This window comes from Triticum dicoccoides, chromosome 5A (assembly GCF_002162155.2).
Source record: "Triticum dicoccoides isolate Atlit2015 ecotype Zavitan chromosome 5A, WEW_v2.0, whole genome shotgun sequence".
Taxonomy (NCBI): domain Eukaryota; kingdom Viridiplantae; phylum Streptophyta; class Magnoliopsida; order Poales; family Poaceae; genus Triticum; species Triticum dicoccoides.
Window position 1 is genome coordinate 15,502,021 of NC_041388.1, and position 8,057 is coordinate 15,510,077.

Here is an 8,057-nt window from a genome sequence, read left to right on the forward strand (position 1 = left end):
TCAGTTACTCTGATCTAGAAGGCTGACTCGAAACTGAACCTAGAATCAAATGAAAGCGAAACTGATTAAATAAACAAACAAATGATATATGATTTGAACATCATTCTGCAGTTACTGCCTTTCACTCCAAAGGACATTGAAAACCATACAAAATATAATTTGTACATCGCCAATTTTGGCTCTAGTAGCCTTTCTTCTGCGCTACTGGGCTGTCACCAAGAGCAGCTTGTGATCTCGGATTCTGGTGACAAAGGCAAACAAGCCTTGTTCCAGGAGCCAAGCCGGCACCCAACACCACCAGCAAGACAGAAGTGCTCATGGGAGAAACCGCAAAGGGGCTTGCTAAAAAAACTCAATCTGGATGGAGGCTTCGTGCAGGATAATGTTGGGGCCATGGTATGGTCATATGGGACGGTGAAGGAACGGTCATTTTGTCCACCAGCCAGAGGATCCCAAGTTTCTATGACACTATGGAGGCTGAGGCAAGTGCAATGCTTGCGGGTTCAAAAGTCCTGGGTGATCTCTACAGGGCCGCTGATGCTAGAAACTGAGTGTGCTGGAACAATAAAACGAATTACTTTAAGCTGACCAACCAAGAAACTAATTGAAATAGGAGATCTCATAATCCACTCCATTCGTTAATAAGGAAGAAATAAAACATGGACTACATAAATAAATCTGCAATAGTTAAGTTAGATGATAGCTCAGAACTTCTTCAGTTAGTACAATGAATCTCTTCATACATGTACGTATCTCTTCATAAATTCATAGACATGTCAGGTAACACGAACATGTTTCAGAATATTCTGTCCAGAAACTTGAAAAATTAACAGATTTGCTAATTTTCAGTCGGATGAAATTAATTCGTTCTCATTCGTTTTTTAGTCCGTCCGATCCATCTGTCAAGATTCATGCTTTCCTCTTCTTTTTTTGCAACTCTGAGGTGGATTGTTCTTTTATCGGGCCCGCAACCTTCCCCTGGAGACCCGTTAACCGTTTTTTAATTTTCCTTTTCTCCTCTAGCTCATTTGTCTTCGTTCCCATTTCGAGCGGCGAGTGGTTGAAGGCAGAGAGCCATGGCGGCTGGAGATCTCACTCACTGATCTCTCGAGGTCGAGCCGGTGCTTGGGTGTCTGGTGTCCCCCCTGGCCCCGCCCGGCTTGCTTGTCCTCAAGCGCTCGCAGAGGAAGAGGCGATCCCTGTGGTGATCCGGCTGCGCTGTCGTCTCTGCTTCGCTTGATTTCGCGGCGCTCCTCCCCATTCCCATGTGTTAGTCTGCGAGCCCTGTGTCCCCCTCCTCATCCACCATCCATCCTGTGGTTGATTTTGTAAGTATCCTCCCCCCTGTCTTCACCCCCATGTTTTTTTCTGTTCGAGTTTTGGTAGATGCGGCGAATCCTAGATGATTCCCCTGTGCAGCGGTGGATCCTAGATGTTTTTGGATGCTGCAGGTGTCTCAGGTGTATGGTTGGATGTATTTGTAGTGGTGGATCCCTCCTGTTTTTTGTTGATTTTATGCTTCTGGGCGCGCTTTAGTTGTCACTGTGACGAGTAGCTCCTAGTCCTAGATGTGTCCGTTCCCTCATGTGGATCCCTCTTGTAGGTGTCGTTTTGGAAGTAGTTGTTGAATTCCTAAATGTGTTCAATCCTCCCTGTGGATCCCTCCTGTAGTTTTTGCTGTGGATCCCTCCTGTTCGGTTGTATACATGGGCGGAGCTACACTTTGGCAATGGGGTCAAATGACCCCAATGGATTTATGTCAAACTAGTACTAAATTCATGGTAATCAAAGTGTATTCAGGGCTGAATACATGCACTATATGAAGATGACCCCCTTGACAAATATAACTGATTTTGCCCCTGGTTATAGATACTGAATGTAGTTTGTGGTTTGTGTGGACTGTAAGTTTGTATGTCCCCTTTTGTCCTCTGCTAGCTTTTCTAGATGTACAGCCCCTTGTTGTTTGGATGCACATGCTGAGTCGCTTGGTCACACATTAAACATGCTGGAGTTTAGGTGTTGTTTCGGTGTAAATTTCAGTGCATTTATACTGTCGTCACAATTCATATTTACAGCAGATTTAGTGTAGTTCCAATGAATTTTGCTCTGGTATTACAGTGTAATTATAGTAAAATTAATTTATGATTACAGTGTAATTATGATGTTACTATGCTGTAATTTCAGTTTAACTATACTGGGCATTTCATTGTATGTATACTGTAATTTCAGTGATTTCATAGAGTATCTCACTTAAAGATTTTTTTTCCGGTTTGTCTATGTTTGGTAATAGCGGCTTTTACCTTATTTATTCTTTATTTTTCGGGTTTTTTCTATGTACTGTAACATCCATCCATATTCTATATGTTTTTTGGCTTTGTCAATGTTTAGTGTTTAAGTTATGTTCCTTCAGTTAGTGGTTCACTGTAAGTTTTTGGTAGTTGTACCACTGCATGCAAATTACTTGCAATTCTACTGCAGTTACATGCTCAATTCTTCTCTTAATTGCACCACAAATGTACTGTAAATTACAATTGTAATTCGATCTAATTGTACTTTAAAACTCACTACATTTCCAACCACCATTTGCAATGTAGTACTGTCTATGTATGTTGGGTGGTTTGTCTATGTCAGGTAACATGATTTTTCTTGATAGTTTTGGTGGTTTGTCCATGTAGCACTCTCTTACTGTGAGAGCAATTGATGGTAAGAGTGTTTCGTCCGTAAAAACTGTATATCTTACTACTATAATTCTATTGCAAATTTACACTATAAACTCCACTGTAAAAATATAAATATACTAGTGTAACTGATTTGCATATGTTTCTACTGTAATTTACACTGTATATCTTTCACGGTGAACATGTATTTACACTGTAATTTTAGTGTAAGTCTACTGTAAACTACACTGTAAAGAAATTGAACATAATTACTATGTAACTCTACTCTTAATTACACTGTAAGTCTTCACAGTAAATACTATATTTGCATTGTAATTACACTGTAATTTTGGTGTAAGTCACTGTAAAGAAATCTACCAATTACACTGTAAATCTTCTCTAAACTACATTGTAAACCGTAGCTTCTACTGTTTTTCACTGTAACTCCACCGCAAGTCTATTGTAAATTAATTGTTAATTCTCCTCTGCCACAATGTAACTGTACACATAGCAGATCTAGTCTTTTCACCATGTAATATATGTACTTATTTCCTCCTTTTGTCTACAGAATGGACTAAAAAGGAGTACGTCCGAGGTTTTTGCGTTCATAGGGAAAGGAGAAGAAGAGGACAAAGGGGAAACACGAGGAGTGGCTGTCAGGTGTTTTTTATGTCTGTTTGGGTGTCGGGCGAGGGGGGCAGTTGAATGAGATACCCATCAGCGAGCAGCGGACATTCATTGTTCTGAACATACAACCGCAACTATTTGATTGGCTCAAAAATTTGAATGAATCCGAATTGGTTTTCAGCTGACTGTCCAATAGACAGCTCCTTGTGAATTTGACGCTATAATTCATAGTGGGTTCTTTTAGTGTAATTACTTCATCTTATCATTGAATTTATTGTGTATTTTGTATAGGATTTCTTAGTGTAATTAAGATATCTTATTAGTGTAATTATACTAGTGTATTTTTACTCTATCTCTGTGATTTTGATTTACATTGTAAATTCTCATGGAATTTTAGTGTGGTATCACTGTAATTGTTTTTAGTGTAATTACTTTATCATGTCCCTGAATTTATACTGCAATTCATAGGGGATTTTTAGTGCATTTTACTCTATCTCATCAGTGTTTGTACACTGTAAATCTTAGTGGACTTATACTGTAATTACCTATTTTAGCAGTAAATTTACACTGTAAATCATAGTGGAAATTTAGTGTGATGTTCACTGTAGTTATAGTATGCTTTTGGTCTTTCGCTGTTATGCTAGAGCTATGCTTAGTTGGAACTGCTAGTCATTTTAGTTCATTGTTGGTTTGCTTATCGGTATTCTGTTGTTGTCATTCTTTTTTATTTGCTAATATGAGTTTTTGGTATTTTGTAGAGTGTGTGGAAAGTTTCCTAATATTTTTTGTTAGTTCTATTTTTCCAGTTTATGTGTAATTTCTTTTGATAGGCTCCATGTTGTCTATGTTGGGGAACAAACTATCCCTTCACATTCTATATTTTTCTGGTTTGTGTGTGGATGTTTTACAGTGATATGTCCTTTAGTTTTGGGTATTTATGTTGTTAGGAAGAGGGAGTTGCGTGGCAGTGAAATTCTTAGGGAAATTCATACGGTAGAATTACTTGTAAATTACAGTGTAAATCTATTATAAATTACATTCTAATTCAACTGCAATACTACTGTATTTACACTCTCAATCTACTGTAAAATGTCACCAGGATTCAGCTGTAATTATATTGAATTTAAAGTGTAATTCTAGTGTAAATTAAACTGCAAATCTACTGCAATTACTGTGAAACTCACTGCCATTTGCTATTTAATACTACTGTATTTTACACTGTAGTTCTACTACAAAATACACTGTGTTTACACAGTAGTTCTAGTGGTCTATCACTGTAATTACAGTTTGCTTACATTGTATTTTCAATGGTCTAGCGATGCAATTCAAACTGTAATTACAAAGGATTTTTCACTCTGGTCCACTACTGTAATTTATATTGCTTACCACTGAAATTTTAGTGGTCTAGCACTGTAATTACAGTTTGCTTACACTGTAATTCCAATGGTCTAGCGATGTAATTCAAACTGTCATTACAAAGGATTTTTCACCCTGGTCGACTACTATAATTTATATTGCTTACCACTGAAATTTTAGTGGTCTAGCACTGTAATTACAGTTTGCTTACACTGTAATTCCAATGGTCTAGCGATGTAATTCGAACTGTCATTACAAAGGATTTTTCACCCTGGTCGACTACTATAATTTCTATTGCTTACCACTGAAATTTTAGTGGTCTGGCACTGTAATTACAGTTTGCCTGCCACTGTAAATTCCTTGTCTGCCACTGCCAATGTAATTTAATTTGACAGGTTCCTTTTCTGTTCCTCTGTAACTACAGTGTAAAAACACGGGAAATTCACTTTGGTTCCTGGTTGTATATGCACCCTATATGGGGATTTTTTTAATATTTTAATAAAAAGTCAAAATAGGTAACAACTATTTTGACAAAACACTTGACTTACTTTTGCACTGATATATAAATGTCAACGAAAAAAAAACAAAAGTTGACCTCACAGCAAAAAAGACAAAATTTATTTGCTATTATAGGTCACTATTCACACTATTTTAGCCAAAAATTTGTCTTTTTTGAAAAGAAGTCAAAAGGATATTTTTTTGTGGATTTTATTTCTCACGAGTACACTAGAAGGTCAAGTTTATTTCAAAAATATTTTCAAGAATTTTTGACTTTTTGTTGAATTACTAATTTTTTTTTCCATATAGGGTGCATATGTCCCCATAGACCAAAAGTTCCCCTCCGTAAAAACACTTGTTACTTTGTGTAGGATCCCCTCATCTGTATATGTTCTACTCCCTCTGTACCGTGTTATTTGTAGCTGGAGTAACATTCAATGAAGTAATGAATAAAAAAAAGGGCAACCTGGTGCATGTAGCTCCCGCTTGTGCAGGGTCCAGGGAAGGGTCCGACTACTTTGGGTCTATAGTACGCAGCCTTTCCCTACATTTCTGTAAGAGGCTGTTTCCAGGACTTGAACCCATGACCTCATGGTCACAAGGTAGCAGCTTTACCACTGCGCCAAGGCTCCCCTTCTCAATGAAGTAATGAATGCTAGTTCTTATTTGATCTTGATCTTTGGATTTTAAGTTTATAACTAGAGTGCTCTGTGGATTGTGATATGTCTTTCTCTTTGGTAGCAACCTGTTATGGGGTTGTTAGGCCTGGCTGTTTAAGCAACAAACATACCTTGTAATGTTTTATCCATTATGCCCTAGTTCTCGGTATTTTTTCTTCCATGTATTTATATATATTTAGGAAATAGTTTAAACTATGGTTAGACTGAGGAAGGGTATTGGTAAGGGCATTCTTGCTGCTTGCTCCGAAGAGTCTGATGGCGATAAATTTGTTCCCAATGATTTTGCTGAGGGCGATTCTTTCCAAGCTTCATTGCTTTTCTAACAGGAGTAAGTTTGTAAACTTCATCATAGTTTCTGATTAGTGTACAATCTTTGTCAGTGCCAAAGTGTCTAAAAATACAGTCATAGCTTTCTGATAATACAACATTCCTAGATTTTTTTTGTTCAAGCATTTTTTCCTAAATGATTTCATATCTTTCTGAACATGCTCCCCCAAATCTTTTTTTATTTTGTCCATGTGCTGTAACTGTAGTTATGTTTTCAGAAACTCTCGAGTAGTTTCTCTGTTTATGTCTCCCTAGACTACTTTGGTCCTAGTATTCTTCCTGGTTCTAGTGTTCTTTTTGTGACCCATAAGTACAGTTCCAGAGTTCAATTTTTTGGTCCCTGCAGCAAGTAAGTGAGGATTTGAACTGTGTTATATTTCCTAACAATTTTAATAAGGTTTTTTCATGATTATCATGGCTATGATCTTAGATTTGGTTTGTGAATCTGATGTGTATTTTCAGCTATGTAATGATCGATACACGGTTGTTGCTTTGAGATGTACACATGCATGAGAGAGATCTGTTTTACTCTGCTAGATGTGTGGTGAATGCAATAGAAGAGGGTGTTTAGCTGTGAATCCTTTGCTTCTTCAGACATGAATCCATGATCTCCTTCAAGCTGGTGTCCCAGATCATGGAGGAATTGCCATCACGGTGGTGCTTCTTCCTGTTTCTCCTTGCTGTTCTCCCACCTCCATGTTTTTCCTCTATTTGGCCTTTGTCGATGGTGCCCCCCCCGCTCTTCTTTTTATGCTGTTTTGGTGTGTCTACCTTTCTCCCCCCCTTTTGCTGGATTTTCTGCCTGGGTTGGAAAACAAGGGGATGAACCTGTTAAATTTCTGTTTGAACTACACATTCCGTTTAAAAGTGGGACATGAAAAGGGTCATAAAGGGGATAGGGACAGGGACAGGTGACAGTTGTCACATTCTAGTTGGCTGAAAAATCCGACTGAAACCCAATTGGTTTTCAGCCGGATGTCAATTAGACAGTCCCAAAATTAAATAAAAAGAGGAGCAGTTGTCTATCAGTCCTTTTAACTGTTTATAACTATATACGAATTTCTTTCTTAATTCATTGGGAAAATTTATAGATGCAATAATTCTCAGTGTATAGTACCATGATTTAAATCAACCTACTGTCATCGAACCCACTGATTATATATCAGGACAGGCATTTATAAGAGGTTCTCCAAAAGAAAGCTTTTATATTAAAATGAACTGGGTGCAAAGAACATGAAAGTAACTTTGGACAATTTTTTTGGCTGAACCGGCTATGCAAGAAGAATCTCTGATTAAAACATGAGTAGCTATCTTGTTGTCAGTGTACACCCGAATCTAAGACTTCTTGTGATAACAAAAGCAAAGATCAGCTAATATTACGTCGTGGGAAATTGATGCACTAAGACTGCATCATGTATCGACAATGAGATACAAAGGATCATAAGCATGTGTGAGCATGTGATGTTGCAACAACTGAAAGCAACGCTCGATGTGAGCAGAAAATGCGAAGCTGTCTATGCAACACAAAATAGGTGCACTACAGTCATTGAGTCTCCACCGCTACTCCACGAGACTAACACACAGACCAACAGACTAACAGAGCATAGTAGCGGTTATGAACGGAATCTTCACAAGACAAAAAGAAATGACAGGAGGAATGACCTGCCGACCTCCAATCCAAAGCATATAACGGGAACATAACCAAAATTTGAGAGATCATGAGAGGAAGAATGCTTACGAAGAAGATCTTCTCCTTGGCACATGTCCTGGAGCTTGGTAACATCCGACGCCGCTGCATTCACCCCCAAGGAGCTGGCGCCGCTGCTAGTGTGGTTGTGAAAAATCCCGATGCTTCTCCTGTGGGCACCACCCTCTGCCTGCTCGGCCCGCCGCCTCTCTGTTTCCCCCACAA

The 8,057-nt window shown here is 38.4% G+C and overlaps 1 long non-coding RNA gene across 1 annotated transcript; it reads left to right on the forward strand.

Moving 5' to 3' along the window:
* The first annotated feature begins 1,010 nt into the window (after positions 1 to 1,010).
* Positions 1,011 to 3,697, forward strand: LOC119298821. Its single transcript, XR_005145980.1, has 2 exons — positions 1,011 to 1,328; positions 3,226 to 3,697. It is a non-coding gene; the product is annotated as an uncharacterized LOC119298821 (long non-coding RNA).
* Positions 3,698 to 8,057: the final 4,360 nt, after the last annotated feature.